Genomic DNA, 19,121 nt, shown 5'->3' on the forward strand with positions numbered 1-19,121 from the left:
AGGTGAGGGTGAAGAGTGCAATGGCTGACACATGCTCCTGGACGGGGAGGCCTGTATCCTGCTCAGCTGTGGGCCAGGGGGCATGGTGGGAGTGGTAGTGCAGGCCTCCCTCCAACAGACAGACATCACACGCAAGATAGCTACCTACCTGTTAGCTGAGGGTGAAGAGTGCAATGGCTGACACATGCTCCTGGGTGGGGGAGGCCTCCATGCTGCTGGAGTGTGGGCCAGGGGGCATGCTGGGAGTAGTGATACAGGCCTTCCTCCCCCAAACACCCTCCAAGTAAAGATGGCTACCTACCTGTACGTTTGTTTGTTGAACAGTGCAATGGCTGACACTTGCTCCTGGGTAGGGGAGGCCACCATGCTGCTGGAGTGTGGGCCAGGGGGCATGCTGGGAGTTGTGATACAGGCCTTCCTCCCCCAAACACGCTCCAAGTGAAGATGGCTACCTACTTGTACGTTTGTTTGTTGAACAGTGCAATGGCTGACACTTGCTCCTGGGTGGGGGAGGCCTCTATGCTGCTGGAGTGTGGGCCAGGGGACATTCTGGGAGTAGTGATATAGGCCTCCCTCCCCCAAACACCCTCCAAGTGGAGATGGCTACCTATCTGTACGTTTGTTTGTTGAACAGTGCAATGGCTGACACCTGCTCCTGGGTGGGGGAGGCCTCCATACTGCTGGAGTGTGGGCCAAGGGGCACGCTGGGAGTAGAGATACAGGCCTCCCTCCCCCAAACACCCTCCAAGTGAAGATGGCTACCTACCTGTACATTTGTTTATTGAACAGTGCAATGGCTGACACTTGCTCCTGGGTGGGGGGGCTCCATGCTGCTGGAGTGTGGGCCAGGGGACATGGGAGTAGCGATACAGGCCTTCCTCCCCCAAACACCCTTCAAGTGAAGATGGCTACCTACCTGTACGTTTGTTTGTTGAACAGTGCAATGGCTGACACTTGCTCCTGGGTGGGGGAGGCCTCCATGCTGCTGGAGTGTGGGCCAGGGGGCTTGCTGGGAGTAGTGATACAGGCCTCCCTCCCCCAAACACCCTCCAAGTGAAGATGGCTACCTACCTGTACATTTGTTTGTTGAACAGTGCAATAGCTGACACTTGCTCCTGGGTGGGGGAGGCCTCCATGCTGCTGGAGTGTGGGCCAGGGGACATGCTGGGAGTAGTGATACAGGCCTCCCTCCCCCAAACACCCTCCAAGTGAAGATGGCTACCTACCTGTACGTTTGTTTGTTGAACAGTGCAATGGCTGACACTTGCTCCTGGGTGGGGGAGGCCTCCATGCTGCTGGAGTGTGGGCCAGGGGGCATGCTGGGAGTAGTGATACAGGCCTCCCTCCCCCAAGCACCCTCCAAGTGAAGATGGCTACCTACTTGTACGTTTGTTTGTTGAACAGTGCAATGGCTGACACTTGCTCCTGGGTGGGGGAGGCCTCAATGCTGCTGGAGTGTGGGCCAGGGGGCATGCTGGGAGTAGTGATACAGGCCTCCCTCCCCCAAACACCCTCCAAGTGGAGATGGCTACCTACCTGTACGTTTGTTTGTTGAACAGTGCAATGGCTGACACTTGCTCCTGGGTGGGGGAGGCCTCTATGCTGCTGGAGTGTGGGCCAGGGGGCATGCTGGGAGTAGTGATACAGGCCTCCCTCCCCCAAACACCCTCCATGTGGAGATGGCTACCTACCTGTACGTTTGTTTGTTGAACAGTGCAATGGCTGACACTTGCTCCTGGGTGGGGGGGGGGCTCCATGCTGCTGGAGTGTGGGCCAGGGGGCATGCTGGGAGTAGTGATACAGGCCTCCCTTCCCCAAACACCCTCCAAGTGAAGATGGCTACCTACCTGTACGTTTGTTTGTTGAACAGTGCAATGGCTGACACTTGCTCCTGGGTGGGGGAGGCCTCCATGCTGCTGGAGTGTGGGCCAGGGGGCTTGCTGGGAGTAGTGATACAGGCCTCCCTCCCCCAAACACCCTCCAAGTGAAGATGGCTACCTACCTGTACATTTGTTTGTTGAACAGTGCAATGGCTGACACTTGCTCCTGGGTGGAGGAGGCCTCCATGCTGCTGGAGTGTGGGCCAGGGGGCATGCTGGGAGTAGTGATACTGGCCTCCCTCCCCCAAACACCCTCCAAGTGAAGATGGCTACCTACCTGTACGTGTGTTTGTTGAACAGTGCAATGGCTGACACTTGCTCCTGGGTGGGGGAGGCCTCCATGCTGCTGGAGTGTGGGCCAGGGGGCTTGCTGGGAGTAGTGATACAGGCCTCCCTCCCCCAAACACCCTCCAAGTGAAGATGGCTACCTACCTGTACGTTTGTTTGTTGAACAGTGCAATGGCTGACACTTGCTCCTGGGTGGGGGATGGCCTCCATGCTGCTGGAGTGTGGGCCAGGGGGCATGCTGGGAGTAGTGATACAGGCCTCACTCCCCCAAACACCCTCCAAGTGAAGATGGCTACCTACCTGTACGTTTGTTTGTTGAACAGTGCAATGGCTGACACTTGCTCATGGGTGGGGGAGGCCTGTATCCTGCTGCAGTGTGGGCCAGGGGGCATGGTGGGAGTGGTAATGCAGGCCTCCCTCCAACAGACAGACATCACAAGCAAGATAGCTACCTACCTGTTAGGTGAGGGTGAAGAGTGCAATGGCTGACACATGCTCCTGGGTTACCTAATCCAGTTCAGTCTAAAACTGCCAGCCTCCACCCAGTTGTGGCCCGGTTGTCTAGCTACCTCTATGAAGAACTGGAAGACACTAAACCCTGTCCAACTTAATCACACGTTAACCAAAAATCCTCCAACTCTGAGCAACAATATGGAAAATATTGCCAATGCAATTAACTCCTGGCTCAGTGATGCCGCAGACAGCTGTCTCCCCCCCTTTCACATCAAGGGAACTCATCACCGCCCCCCAGCTCCCTGGTTCAATGACCATTTAAAATTAGAGAAATCTAAATGCAAATCACTCGAAAGGCAGTGGCGAAAAGATTACGCTCCCGAAAAAAAAGTGATTTATTTAAAAGCGAGAAATAACTATCACACGGCCTGTTCTAAGGCCCGTGGCCTGTACGTTGCAAACTCCATAAACACAGCATCCAACAAGGCTAGAACGCTCTTCAATACTGTGAAAGAATTAGCTGGTGCACAAACCACTGCTACCACACGCCCGTTAAACAAAGTTCAATGCCAAGATCTCGCCATCTTTTTCACAGAAAAAATGGACAAAATAATCAGCGACATAAACCTGAATACTTGCCAAACAGCCCCACAAGATGATGCAGAGTCTACACTCTGTGCCACTAACCTCTTAGACCACTGGCCCACGATGACTATCGAGATGCTGATGTCCACCCTTAAAACAATAAAGTCCGGCTCCCCTCGGGACCCTATTCCCATTAGTGTCTTGAAACAACTGGAGGCCCCCTCCTTGAATTTTATTGTCGACACTTTAAACCCCTCTCTTAAACTCTCGACCGTGCCTTCACTTTGGAAGCACGCCATGGTCAGCCCACTTTTGAAGAAACCCACAGCCGATCCTGAGATACTGGCTAACTATCGACCCATCTCACTCTTACCAGCTTTCTCGAAACTTCTAGAAAGACATATTTACTCCGCTCTAACTGATTTCACAGAAGAAAATTCCCTCCTTCATCCGTCACAGTCAGGTTTTAGGGCAGGCTTCTCTACTGAGACTGCGCTGCTAGGAGTAACTGAGAACATCCGAAAACTCCTGGACGAGGGTCAAACGGTCGCACTCATTCTTCTTGACCTGAGTGCGGCCTTTGACACCATCTCGCATAAAAAGCTACTGACTACGCTAAATAGAAATGGCATCTGCGGAGCAGCACTTGAGTGGATCAGGTCTTTCCTGACTAATCGGACGTTCCAGATAACCTCCTCCCTTGCTTGATCTGAAACTTTTAACGCCCCCCACGGAGTACCTCAAGGCTCCATTTTGAGCCCTTTATTCTTCAACCTGTACCTTCGCCCTATGGCAGATGTTGCAGACAAATCAGGACTTACCCTCATGACCTACGCGGATGACTCCCAGATCATCTTTGCACTGTCTGAATCAAATTCCTCAGTCCCCTCCACTCTTAAACAAGGTCTCCAGGACATTGTTCGCTGGATGCCGAACAACCAGTTGAAATTAAATGGAGATAAAACGGAGGTCCTTCTCCTGGGAAAAAACCATGACTTATGGAACTCCACACACTGGCCTTCCTGCCTAGGAAAACTTCCTCAACCAGCTACTCCTGTACGAAATCTGGGGGTACTTATCGATAATGCTCTCTCCATGAGACAACAGGCCAATAAAGTCATTGGCCTCTGTTTTACCATCATTAAGTGGCTAAGAAAAATCTTGTGGATGTTGCCCTCCGCCACACAAAAGACTGTAGTAAATGCCCTTATAACGTCTAGGCTTGACTACGGCAACATCCTGTACCTTGGCTCCAATCAGGCCGTGGTTAGACGACTGCAACTAGTACAAAATTCAGCCGCCAGACTTCTATGCAACATCCCCAAAACAACCAGCGTATCTAAATATCTGAAGGACCTGCATTGGCTCAGGGTTGAGAACCGGATTAGGTTCAAAGCCTTGAGTTTTATGTTCAGGATCAAAGCTGGCACGGCTCCCAAATATCTGCAGGCGCTTGCCCACCCATACTTTCCAAAACGTAACCTGCGCTCACAATCATCAGCTAATTTCTGTGTACCTAGGTTCAGATTAGCAAGAATGGGAGGAAGGTCCTTTTCACATCTAGGACCCACTCTCTGGAACTCACTCCCTCCCCACATATGCAAGGAAGAGAACTATGCCAGATTCAGGAAAAGCATCAAGAACTGGTTATTTGAGAAATAAATTCTGTTTACACCGTTTTTTCCACTAATTCTATCTTGTTCTGTGTCTCGGCGCCGGGAAACCCTTTTTGGGTAGCTGCGCGCCTTACAAGTGTATAAAAATAAATAAAATAAATAAATAAATGGCTGACACTTGCTCCTGGGTGGGGGAGGCCTCTATGCTGCTGGAGTGTGGGCCAGGGGGCATGCTGGGAGTAGTGATACAGGCCTCCCTCCCCCAAATACCCTCCAAGTGAAGATGGCTACCTACCTGTACGTTTGTTTGTTGAACAGTGCAATGGCTGACACTTGCTCATGGGTGGGGGAGGCCTCCATGCTGCTGGAGTGTGGGCCAGGGGGCATGCTGGGAGTAGTGATACAGGCCTCCCTCCCCCAAACACCCTCCAAGTGAAGATGGCCATCTACCTGTACGTTTGTTTGTTGAACAGTGCAATGGCTGACACTTGCTCCTGGGTGGGGGAGGCCTCCATGCTGCTGGAGTGTGGGCCAGGGGGCATGCTGGGAGTAGTGATACAGGCCTCCCTCCCCCAAACACCCTCCAAGTGAAGATGGCTAACTACCTGTACGTTTGTTTGTTGAACAGTGCAATGCTGACACTTGCTCCTGGGCGGGGAAGTCCTCCATGCTGCTGGAGTGTGAGCCAGGGGGCATGCTGGGAGTAGTGATACAGGCCTCCCTCCCCAAAAACACCCTACAAGTGAAGATGGCTACCTACCTGTACATTTGTTTGTTGAACAGTGCAATGGCTGACACTTGCTCCTGGGTGGGGGAGGCCTCCATGCTGCTGGAGTGTGGGCCAGGGGGCATGCTGGGAGCAGTGATACAGGTCTCCCTCCCCCAAACACCCTCCAAGTGAAGATGGCTACCTACCTGTACGTTTGTTTGTTGAACAGTGCAATGGCTGACACTTGCTCCTGGGTGGGGGAGGCCTCCATGCTGCTGGAGTGTGGGCCAGGGGGCATGCTGGGAGTAGTGATACAGGCCTCCCTCCCACAAACACCCTCCAAGTGAAGATGGCTACCTACCTGTACGTTTGTTTGTTGAACAGTGCAATGGCTGACACTTGCTCCTGGGTGGGGGAGGACTGTATCCTGCTCAGCTGTGGGCCAGGGGGCATGGTGGGAGTGGTAGTGCAGGCCTCCCTCCAACAGACAGACATCACATGCAAGATAGCTACCTACCTGTTAGGTGAGGGTGAAGAGTGCAATAGCTGCCACATGCTCCTGGGTGGGGGAGGCCTGTATCCTGCTCAGCTGTGGGCCAGGGGGCATGGTGGGAGTGGTAGTGCAGGCCTCCCTCAAACAGACAGACATCACATGCAAGATAGCTACCTACCTGTTAGGTGAGGGTGAAGAGTGCAATGGCTGACACATGCTCCTGGGTGGGGGGGGCCTGTATCCTGCTCCACTGTGGGCCAGGGGGCATGGTGGGAGTGGTAGTGCAGGCCTCCCTCCAACAGACAGACATCACATGCAAGATAGCTGCCTACCTGTTAGGTTAGGGTGAAGAGTGTAATGGCTGACACATGCTCCTGGGTGGGGGAGGCCTGTATCCTGCTCAGCTGTGGGCCAGAGGGCATGGTGCGAGTGGTAGTGCAGGCCTCCCTCCCTCCCCCATACAGGCCTCCTGAGCAAGATGGCTAGCTACCTGTTGTGTGAGGGTAGACAGTGTAATGGTGTTTAGGTATTGCAAGGAAGTACTTCTCAGTGTGTTGTTTGGCATTTGTTTGTACTTACCAGCCTCCGCTCCCCCGGCTACTCCTGTGAGACTCTCAGGCAGCAGTATGGCAAGCACCTTCTCCTCCCATGGTTGGAATGTTTTCTGTGGGACGGGAGGGCCACTGCCAGTCACGTTCGCCAGTGTCCAGTTCTTACTCCTCCTCTCCTTGACAACCCTCTTGAGATCATGCCACCGCTTCATGATCTCCTTCCTGGATCTTGGGGTGGTCCCTACTGCATTCACCCTTTGGACTATCCTTTCCCACATTTGTGTCCTCATGGCTAATGGTGTCTGTTGGACCAGGCTACTAAGCAGTTGTGGCGCTACTCTCACAATCTCATTGACCATGACTGTCAACTCAATCTCGGTGAATTTGGGCAATTTTTGTGTTGTCATTGTGTGTGGTAGTTGAGGTGTTTGTGGGTGCAGGGGTGTGGGTGCAGGGGTATGGTGTTGAGGTGTGAGATGTGTTGTGTGCTGGGGGATTATTTGTGCTGGTGTAAAGGTGGTGGTGATGGTGGTGGTGGATGTGTGTGTGTGTGCTGTGTTCTTTTGCCTCTCCTGTTAGTTGTGGGGTATGGCCTTCTAATCTGGAGTGTTGCAACGGATTGTGGTTAGTGAAGGGGGTGGCTTTATACTCAGCTGTGTGGGTGTGTCCAAGTGGAGTTTGGGTGTCAGGTGTGTTGTGGGAGTTGTCCTGGGTATTTTTTTCATTTTTTCTTTATTTGTTATATTTGTATATGTGTTATGTATTTTGGGGGCATGGCTGATTTTATTTGTGCACTGTTTGGCATCACTGCGGTGTTTTGGCATCGTCCACCATGTTTTTCATGTATCGTCCGCTGTGGTGTCTATGCTGCAGCTCTTCCGCTATTTTTCCCATTCACTCCTGTGTGCGACCGCGGCGGTCGGTAGCAGCGGTTCCGACCGCGACACCCTCTGGGTTATCTTAATTTCCCGTGCAGTGTGTCCGCTGTCCTTGCGGCGGGTTGTTGCTTTTCCGCAGCTTTTCCGACCGCCGCGGTCGATTTTTGGCCATCACCGCCCGCGCCGGACGGCTTTGCTTGGCCTGCTACCGCCGCGTCGGTCTTTAGTGGCGGTTGATCCTAATGTGGCCGCCGGTGTCTCCGCGGTGCAGGCGGGCGGTTGGTTTCCGCCTCCATGGCAGTCGGGATGGTTTTCCGCACGCTATCCTAATGACCCCCTTTGTGTGCCTAAATGTACCGAGCATATACGTGGGTGGAGAGCCAAGAATCCCATAGGAAAGAGCCAACACCATTACCTGATGGGAGAGAATGAAGGACCCTGTCTCGGTCTAGAGTTGAACACCCCACAAGGGATGTCAGACCACTGCGTGCTGGAGTTTCTGCATGCAGGAATCTCAGCGTCTGATGGCAGCATGGACGCTTCACCTCTGGGTACCCAGTGAAGATGTGGTTCTTTTATACTAAAAAAGGTACCCTCAGGGGTTTTACCTAGATGTGTAATTGTACTGTGGGCCTATCATCCAAGGATGACGATATCAATGACTTTTGTACAGAGTTATTTTACAGAATATATTAATCCTGCTTTGTATGTCCTTGGCAGGGGATTAAGATATGATACTAAGAATCCTCATGCATAATAAATGAGGTTAGTTTTCAAAGAAAACCACACAACATTTATACGGAACATAACTAGGTAAAAGGTCAGCACCAGAGCTGTTATCCAGAGCAAGGTAGGACAAATATAGGTAAAAGGCCATGCAGCGGCTAGGGCTAGAATGGGGTACAGTGGGACTCATAACAGTGCAGCCAAAATTCACCCCTTATTCACCTCCAAACTTGTACACTTTCTGTGAACCTTTTAGGTGCTCTTAGAAAGTTGGTGTGTTACTGCTAGACATTTAAGGTCATTAGAGTCGGGCAGACCCATGTGCAGTATAGACAAACACCAAGACACAGATTCTAGTTAGGCTTAATGTTCCCACATGACCGGTATCGTTTGTTTTTCCCCTTAGGGTGCTCGCCTTGTGGTCACAAACTGTAAAATAATTAAAGACGGAAACACTGGCAAGTTTCATAAATGTGTCACAGGTCAAACTCAGAAAAAAGCGGACACGTTAAGCAGAGCTTATCATTAAGCTACTCATTTCGTCAAAGGATCGTGCCCTCAAAACCACAATCTCCAGCATCTGAACGGTAAGCGTGTTACAGGGAAACAGCGTCTTATCAGGTGGCCGGGCGCTTCTGCTTCATGTGACCACATCCAAGTGGTGAGTGACGTCATACATCACAGCATCACATCACAGCAGAATGGCACCAACTGGAGCCACGTTATCCTTTTGTGATCCCTTTGGGCCAGTTTTTAAAGGCGGTCGCAGCCCTGTGCGGTTATCGGTTCTAGCATAAAATCTTGTATATATTCGAATTGGATGTTAAAGCCAATAGGAAAGTGTTAAGCAAAAACGCAATTCGATCTGCCTGCGTTTCTATCTGAATAGGAATACCTATATATTTAAATTGAGTGTAAATGTTACCGGCAGTAAAAAGAGTTAAGAAAAAAATAATCCGATCTACCTATGTTTCTGTATGAAACAGAACAAAAAAGTGGTGTGTATCATGAAAATCTTTTCATTGTTAATTGTAAAAGTGATCCCAAGGGATCTGATCATTCAATCCACAGTTATCTGGGGCTAGCCTGTAAACCCACCGCTGTTCTTTCTGGTACTGAATATGTTCCACATTCTTGGTCAGATTGTCTATCTTCTCTAGAATAACACAATGAAGGTCGTTCACACTATGTCCTTTTGTGATGTAATGATTTGTCATTCAGGTTGTGTTCTTTCTGCATCTCAAATTACTACGATGCTCACATATGCATGTTTTTACTTTTCTGCACGTCATTTCAATGGATCTCAGCTTACAGGGGCAGATTATCATGTATATAACTTGTGAAGAGTTGCAATTAGTATATTTGCTTAATGTCCAGAGCAGGGGTATGCAACCTTTTCTGCAATGAGAGTTACTTTTGATCAGTGCAAATCATTGTGAGCTACTGAAGGCTAAGCAACTCACATATTGCTGCCTGACAGCCTCCAAGCCCAGCTTCATTGACTTTCAGATTAATGTTCATAGAGCCAGAACACAATTCTTTGACTAGGGGCACTATGTTAGGGTTGCCATGTGTGTCAGTGAGAGCGTGATCTTTTGGGATGTATGAACATGTGTGTGTATGAATGAGATATATGTGTATGGATGACTGGGAGACTGTGTCATATTTACTAGTGACACAATCAATCAATCAATACATTTGTAGAGTGCACTACTCACCTGTGAGGGTCTCAAGGCGCTAAGGGGGAGGGGCGGAGCTGCTACTGCTCGAACAGCCAGGTCTTGAGAAGTCTTCTGAAGGTCAGTAGGTCCTGGGTCTGTCGCAGGTGGATGGGGAGGGCGTTCCATGTCTTGGCGGCGAGGTGGGAGAATGATCTGCCTCTGGTGGTTGTTCGGTGGATGCGTGGGATGGTGGAGAGAGTGGGGTCAGTGGAGCGAAGCTGGGGATTCGGGGTGTGGAAGGTGAGTCATTTGTTGAGGTATGCTGGTCTGACATTGTGGAGTGCTTTGTGAGCGTGGGTGAGGAGCTTGAAGGTGATCTTGTTGACGGGGAGCCAGAGCAGGTCTCTCAGGTGGGCAGTGATGTGGCTGTGGCGGGGGATGTCAAGGAAGAGGCGTGCAGAGGCGTTCTGTATGCGTTGGATTCTTTTCTGGAGTTTGGCCGTGGTTCCTGTATAGAGGGCGTTGCCGTAGTCCAGCCTGCTGCTAACGAGGGCCTGGGTGACCGTCCTTCTGGTTCCGATGGGGATCCAACTGTAGATCTTGCGCAGCATCCGGAGTGTATTGGAGGAGGAGACAGTGTTAACTTGCCGTGCCATTGATAGAGATGAGTCCAGGATGAACCCCAGGTTGTGTGCGCAGTCGATGGGTGTCGGTGCAGCCCCCAGCGCGGCCGGCCACCAGGAGTCGTCCCAGGTGGATGGGGTGGAGCCGAGGATGAGGATCTCCGTTTTGACTTAGTTCAGTTTCGGGCGGCTGTTCTTCATCCATTTGGCAACCGCCTTCATTCCTTCGTGGAGGTTGGTTTTTGCGGTGGCAGGGTGTAAGAAAGTGGCTCTATACATACGGGACCAAAGTAAGGTACAGTGTGTATAGAGTCCCCAGTCCCCAGAGATTTGGCAGAGGCTAAAGTTAGATATAACCTTACTCTCTAAAGTGGTAGCTTGGTCGAGCAGTAAGACAGTATCAGAAGACAGTGTAAAGCATTTGTTGTACACACTCAGTCAGGCAATGGTCTCACACACTCAAGAACTGAACTCTAGGCCAATTGTTTTGTATCAAAAGATATAGTTGTTTTATTTAGAACCAACAAGGTATCAAAATATACTTTCTCAGGATGAGTTACTTTAGTTAAATACTTTTCAAATAGGCAATAGACTTTTTGAATGCAATAGTTAGAGTTTGTTGCAATAGGCAACACAATTTCAAACTCAATGCAACATTGAGCTTAATGGGAATTTCTAGTTAAATGCAATTAGTTACTTTGTAAATTACTTTTCTAACCTCAAGACTGGATCCTAGATTCAGTCCAGTAAACAGTTAAGTAAAAACGTTTTGGTTACAGTAGTGATTTTTAAGGAATATTATTGTATTTTTCAGTTGAAATTACCAATGTTATCCTATGGAAGGAAATTCAATTTGCAGGTAAAGTATGTTCACATTACTTTTGTAATCCAGCGCTGGACTTCTAAGTTCAGCACTGGGACATCTATCTAAAACAGGTAAGTAATTACGTTTTGGTAGTTGGTCCGATTTTTAAAGAATATTTGTAGTTTGTAAAAATCGACACTTGGAAGAAGTTTCACAGAAAAATAGTCAATGGTTTCCTATGGAAGAAATTTCAGGTTACTGGTAAGTACGGTCAAAATTACTTTTCAGGATTAGTGCTGGGCTAAAAGATACAGCCCTGAGGTCCCTCCTGATAACAGGTGAGCAAATCAGAATTCGTTGTTCGGCTGATTTTAGATGAATATTTGGGTGTTTCAAAACTCCACACTGGTGGCTTCAGATCGGAATGGGGGAAGGCGAACTCTCCGGGTTCTGCTGGTCAGGAAGTGGGTGATCCAGTCCAGGGCTTTGTTGTGGATCCCTGCATTGTGGAGGGTGTGGTGGCAGAATGTGTCGAAGGTGGCAGACAGGTCCAGGAGGATGAGGGCCACGGTTTCAACTTTGTCCAGCAGGGTCCCGATGTCGTCGGTGGCAGCAATGAGGGTGGTTTCAGTGCTGTGGTTGCTGCGGAATCCAGATTGGAATGAGTCCAGGGTGTTTTTCTCCTCGGGACATACCTTTCGCCATATGTGGCATTGTTACATGTATAACGCAAACATACAACCATTTCTTAAATGGGAGAAATTTAAAGCGCCGAAAATTTTTCATAATATGGAGCATTTTTTCTGGACTTTAAATTTCTCTCACTTAAAATAATGGCTGTATTTTTAAGTTGTAAATATGGCACGTGTCTACCAGCCACTGGAAGAAGATGCCTACTATGTGTACAATCAACACTTTGAAATGAGAAAATTAAACTGAAGAGTTAACTTTATGTTTATACTAGCAGCCCGTCCCGACGTTATCCGGGTATGAATTGCTGCCGGACTGTAGCATATTGTTTAGTAGGATTTCGTTTAGATAGCATTTCTTATCTGTGACAGGCCTGTGAAACGCTCCGATTCACAGTGCACTGCTGATGCACTTAAGAGTGCGCGTTCAGTGGTGTGTGAACTCGAGTTTCCCTACTTTATTTTTCATTGCAATATTATATAGCACGAACTCGACAACATGGCATGAGCACAATTCACATTACAGAAGAACACATTCATTTGTGGTAGGCACGGGGAGACAAAGCGATTTGCCTGGAATCACAGGATGTTGAGCTGAAGCCGAGATTCGAACGTAGCTCCCCAGCTCTAAAGTTCGCAATTCTAGAACTTGTGGCGGGAGGTGTGTCTAAAAGTGTATATCAGTGCTGGCCATCAATGAGAGAGACCTATGCATTTTTCAAATGGGTGGTGAAAAAATATGAGTATGTTGCTGGAGATGTGGGCCGCCGTGCCACCAATGTACTTACCGGGGGAGGGTAAACACCCATTATTCCGCAACATTCTTTCCGCGTACCATCACTCCGCATACTTTCATTACGAAAGTACCATGACTCTGCCATGCCATTATAACGCATGGCATTACATTTTATATGCTTTGACCACGCATACATTTACAACGAAATTCGTTGTAAATGCATGAATGGTAAACGCATGTTTTTTTTAATGTTTGGATAAGGTAAGTATAGGTATAGGGGTATATGTTTTGGGGTACTGAGGTATATGTTTTGGGGTGTTTGGGTAGTTTAAGGGTTCAGATATAGTTTTGTTTTATGGTGTACAGGGGTAGTTTTAGGGTTTAGGGATAGGTATGGGTTTTGGGGTACAAGGGTATTTTTAGTGTTCAGGGCTAGGTTTGGGTTTTGGGGTATAGGGGTATTTCTTAGGGTTCAGGGCTAGGTGTGGGTTTTGGGGTACAGGGGTATTTTTAGGGTTATGGGGTAGGTTTGGGTTTTGGGGTATTTTAAGGGTTCAGGGCTAGGTTTAGGTTTTGGGGTACAGGGGTATTTTAGGGTTCAGGGGTAGGTTTGGGTTTTGGGGAACAGTGGTATTTTTAGGGTTCAGGGCTAGGTTTGGGTTTTGGGGTACAGGGGTATTTTTAGGGTTCAGGGGTAGGTTTGGGTTTTGAGGTACAGGGGTATGTATAGGGTTCAGGGCTAGGTTTGGGGTTGGGGGTACAGGGGTATTTTTAGGGTTTAGGGATAGGTTTGGGTTTTGGGGTACAGGGTATATTTATAAGGTTAAGATGGGTTAGTGTTTAAGGGTGTTGGGGTATTTTAAGGAGTAAGGATGGGTTATGATTATGGTGTGCAGGGGTATTTAAAGGGAGCAGGGTGGGATTAGCACACGATATGAGACATGGCATGAAGGGCGGAACGTACCACACGCCCCCAGAGTTTGTCACGCCCCCAGCACACGCCCACAGCACAACGCAGATACGCCCACAAGGGACTACTATGCTGGCACAGTACTTTTACCTTTTAAATGTATATGGTGGGCGTCTGCATAGCCTATGTCCTTCTGCTGCAACTGCCCTTTCCAACGCTGTATTGGGTGTTGTGATTGGTGCTGTGGTTCCTGAGATTACCCGCCTCAAAGGTTTGGGCTCTCTCTTTATTATATTAGTATGGATAGATTCCATAAAACTCATCATTTAAATATTCTCCCATTTCCAAGTGTCACGTTTACAAACACGTTTGCATATGGCCATGTCTTAACTGGGGTGGCAGAGTGGGCTAAAGAACGGTGATGGATTAAACCCAGATCAGTTGACTGGGAGTGAGTGCTTGTATTGTCAACGCTCCGTCCATCATTTCCTTTGGTTTTTCTTTGTTCGCCATAAGTTGGCAGGGTATGCTCAGACGTGAGTCCCTTGCTCACTTTGCCACTGGATTCAAGCAAGCCGGGCTGAAGAAGGCTGAAATGCCAGAAACCGGTCCTCGGTAGCTTGTTTCCGGTCCAGGGAAAGCATGGCTTGGCAGTTCGGGCTGGACTGTTCCTATGAGGCACAGGGTCAGACTGATTTGCATATGGCCATGTCTTAACTGGGGTGGCAGAGTGGGCTAAAGAACGGTGATGGATTAAACCCAGATCAGTTGACTGGGAGTGAGTGCTTGTATTGTCAACGCTCCGTCCATCATTTCCTTTGGTTTTTCTTTGTTCGCCATAAGTTGGCAGGGTATGCTCAGACGTGAGTCCCTTGCACACTTTGCCACTGGATTCAAGCAAGCCGGGCTGAAGAAGGCTGAAATGCCAGAAACCGGTCCTCGGTAGCTTGTTTCCGGTCCAGGAAAAGCATGGCTTGGCAGTTCCGGCTGGACTGTTCCCATGAGGCACATGGTCAGACTGATTTGCATATGGCCATGTCTTAACTGGGGTGGCAGAGTGGGCTAAAGAACGGTGATGGATTAAACCCAGATCAGTTGACTGGGAGTGAGTGCTTGTATTGCCAAAGCTCCGTCCATCATTTCCTTTGGTTTTTCACGTTTACAAACTCCATGTATCTTGCTCCCAGTGGTCTGTAGACAATGTGCCATATTTATAACAGGAAGAAATACAGTCATATGTTTAAATAGGAGGAATTTAACGTGAAGAAACCTTCCTCATTAAACATTAAGGGGCATATTTACAACAACTTAATGCCGCCGTAGCGTAAATTTCTTTGACGTTATGGCAGCTTTTTTTTAGCGCCGTATTTACAAGTTGCCGCTAACTCCAGTTAGAGGCATTTTTCTAGCGTTAACGTGAATTTTTCCTAGAGTCACTTCTGTTAGCATGACTTACCGAAAATGAGATGCAAAGTAGGCTTTCTTGTGTAAAAACTCCAGCAAAACACACAGCACGATATTCAAAAGGATTTCCTTGTACGTTGCTAAACAAAAAAAACTCCTGCTAAGTTCAATTAGAGGCAGTTTTTCAATGGCAGAAAATACCTGGTCTTACAAAAGGTGCAAACACACTTGAGGCCTCATTTAAGAGGTTTTGGTGCTGGACAGTGGAGCAAGGAACCTTGCTGCATTACCCTGTGACCAAACAAAAGGGCAGGAATACACCCTATCTATAATATAGGGTGCATTCCTGCCTTTTTGACCTACTTTGATGCACAATGGCTGCCATATGCCAAAGCAGGCAATCTTGCACTATGGTACAAGGGTGCCTGCGTTGCAGAGCTGATTGATGTTGTGCAGGAAGGAACACCTTCCTGCACAAAATCAATCAATCCAGGGGATTTCCTCTTTCTATGTGTGCTGCAGAATGTTGCACCCATAAAAAAAGAAGAGAAATGAAAACATTCGTCCTTGTCGCGCATCCCAAATGCCACCCTTGGAGTGCTGTTACATTCTGAGGCATTCCCAGGTTTCTGGTTTCTCATAAATCTGAAAATGCTTCAGATTACATAGGTTTTGTGTCGGAATGGCAACAGGAACACCCATGTCGCATATGTACAAGGCAATGAAAAGCAAAGTAAAGTAGCTTTACATGGCCTCGTAAAGATGCTGTGACACATTGCGCCACCGGAATGTCAGAAAAGTGACATTCCAGCGGCGCAAAAGTCCCATAGGGCTTGGACAATAGAAGAACTCCCACAATTCATCCTTGGCAAGGTCAACAACGCCATGGACCTCCTGCAATTGCAGCTAGGAGCCCAAATGAGGACACCCCAAACATCACCCTTTTTTGCGTCACTCATCTAAACAACTGCCCCATTCCCTTTGGGTGATGACTGAACCTTATCCCCTCTAAGTGCTGACCTCGGTAGACCGGAACATCACCAACAGGAAGCTGGAGACCAGGAACCGCAAAAAGCCAGAGATTTTCCAGAGCTGTCTGGAAACGTGGAAGAAGGAGAGACCTACAACCAGTCAACCTTAAATTAGGTCATCTGCCGCCTGAGGAGTTACATCCCGGGCCCGCCCAGACTCCGCACTGAATGGCCACATCACAGTGGTGCCATTGTTGCTGAGGCAGCCTTCAGGGGAAGCATTGGGATCCTGTCTCTGAGTGCAATCGGGCATCGTCGCTGCCACACGCAGCTCCTTCCGCCTCTCTTGTATAACCTGCTCCAGATTGGGGGTGGCTTGTAGTTGTGGTGGGGGCAACGCTCTTGTTACACAGACCCTTCACTCCCTGTCCGTAGCACTTGGTGACCAGTAGATTCCATCCAGGTTCAGCGGTGTCACAGAATCGCGTGGTACCGTCTAAGACCACTCGCAGCCTTGCCGGGAAGAGGAGGGAGTATTTGATGCCCAACTCCCAGAGGCATCGCTTAACCACTACAAACATCCCCCCTTGCCTCTGCACCTCCATGGCATAGACAGGGAAGAAAAGTACTGTGCCATTATCCACTTTCACCTGACCCAGATTGTGTACCTCCCTCAGGACAGCGTCACAATCCCTATGGGAGGCGGAAGAGAAATGGTCTAGGACCTGTCCCTGGCACTCGGTGGGCCCGCTCCACAACAAAGAATGGGGAGAGTGCACCTGCTGGCAGTAGGTCACTTAACCATGTCTCAGTGTATGCCACTGCATCAACTCCTTCTGCTCCCTCAGGCAGATCCATCACCTGCATGTTATTCTGCCGGGAGCGGCCCTATGCATTATCTGCTCTTCTTTCTAGTGACTTATCATGTGCCATTAGCTGCTGTACCACCAACGTTGCATTCCGGGTAATAGGGTGGACTTTGGCGAGTTCTTGCTCATTGTCGTGTACCTTGTTAGTCAGCTTGTGATGATCTGCGCACTCCACGGTGAAGTCAACTGTGATTTTGTCGATGCAGCCCTCAATGGAAGTGCACATTTGTTCATGGGAGGTACCTATTTTCTACACAGTCCGATGCTGGCAAGGTTCTCCAGGAGGAAGGTGGTGTTCTGGTTACTGGGGTTGTCCCGGTGGAAGGTGAGGTCTGCGAGTAGGATGTTGTCGGATGCAAGAGCTTGGGGTGCTATGAGGTCTACGATGGCATCGGTGAAGGAGTGTCAGGGGCCGAGGGCCTGTAGACGGGGTGCCATGGAGGGTGGTGTTGGGGTTGGTCCAGATCTGGAAGTGAAGGTTTTCCATGGTCGCCGTTGGTTCATTAGAGTATGTGGGCAGTTGAAGTATGCTTTTGTGGACAATGGCAATGCCTCCTCCTGGTCGGTAGGGGTGGTCCTTGCGGGCGATTTTGTAGCCGTCTGGAATGGTGATGTCCGGGCCAGAGCAGAGGTTGGTTCAGGTTTCCATGAAGAAGGCGATGTCTGGAGAGGTGGCATCGAGGAGGTCCCAGATTTCTGTGGCATGTTTGTGGAGGGACAGCATGTTGAGGAGGAAGCAGTTGAGCTGGTCGGGTGCCCTGTTTGTCCGCTGGGCGGCGAGAGGAGCAAGTGTGTTGATGTGGCAGATGGTGCGGTTGCAGTTTCGACAGGTGAAGGGTCCAAGGGTATTCTTCGGTGATGCTAGATGGCAGGCGGTATGGTGTCCAAGGTGGAGGGCGAGGAGGTTGCTGGTATCATAGCAGTGGCGTGTCGGAGAGCTCTACCACTGGACCACCAGGGATAAGGTGCAGGCAGGAGCCTCCGGGTGCAGGAGGGCCTCCAACTTCTGACCTCCGGGTCAGAGGAACCAGCAGCAGCAGATGGGGACAGCAGCAGCAGCATACCAGACAGCGCCACGCTGTGGAAGGAGCAAGTCCACTAAGGGATAGTCCCCCATACACCAGAAAGCGCACTAACAGGGTGTGAGGAAAGGCAGCACCACCCAGTCACCTCCTCCAATCTAACAGTGGTGACCAGACTCTGTGTTCCCCGTGCCCCAGTGAGTAACAGGAGATCAAACTGCCCGCCCAAGGGCCTGGACCCTAACCGACCCTGTGCCTCTGGCACCTGCTGCCACCAACAGCCAATACCAGCGACCTAAGCCAGTTTCTGGAAGCCCCTACCAGTCTTGTGCAGTGTCCTCGCCCATGTGGGTCCATCGCAGTGCAGGGATAGCTCATGGCATGATGTCCACCACCTACATGCGCTAGGCCTGAGCTCAACACAACCCCCGGACTCCTCTGCTCCCCGTCCCACATTCTCCTCACCTGGACCTCGACACCAGGGCTCAATCCACTGTGCTCTCCCCGAAACTGTGACTCAGCCAGTAGGATCTGCTGGGGAACCTTTCAATGCAGGTGATGCAACAGGGCCCTCTTAGGTGCAAAGTCACAGCGCTCCCACCACACAAGTTCTGCACAACTCAGGGGCCTCATCCTCCACAGCGTCCAGCCAGTGCCACCTCCTCCGGCCTGTGATGCAGAGAGTCTCGACCCAGTATCGGAAATCTCCTCCGTGCACCTCGGTGTAGTGGTGGCGCGTGTTATGCAATGCAGATTTACCCATGTCGGTGTGCAGGAGCGCCTCTATCGATCACAGCTCCAAGGGGCACCAGGCAGTCTTCTCACACAGGTCAGCAATGTGTCTTCTTGCAACCTGCCAGACTTCGCGACCAGGTAAGGGTGATTTCCCATGCCTCAATGTCTACAGCCATGGACCACAGACTCAGGCCTGATATAGTCCACCTACACCGTCAGGCCGTAGTGACTCCACAGCACTGGTGCCTCCCACTCTGGGTCTCAGACGCAGGCCCAGCGAGACCTCCAGGCCCTGGGGACTGTCCACGCTTCCAGGCATCGTCCGCTATGGCTGAACCAAACTATGACGGTGTTGGGTCTAAGAAGTGCACCAAGAGTAATTTCCCACCCAAGTATAATCAGAATATGAGAAGAACAAATTATCTACAACCACACTCGACCTTCTCAAGGTACACCGTCCTGGCCTCTAAATACTACTTACAGAAACACTATTGAAGGGAGTATGTATATTAAACAA

Source organism: Lissotriton helveticus, chromosome 10 (genome assembly GCF_964261635.1).
Source record: "Lissotriton helveticus chromosome 10, aLisHel1.1, whole genome shotgun sequence".
Classification (NCBI taxonomy): domain Eukaryota; kingdom Metazoa; phylum Chordata; class Amphibia; order Caudata; family Salamandridae; genus Lissotriton; species Lissotriton helveticus.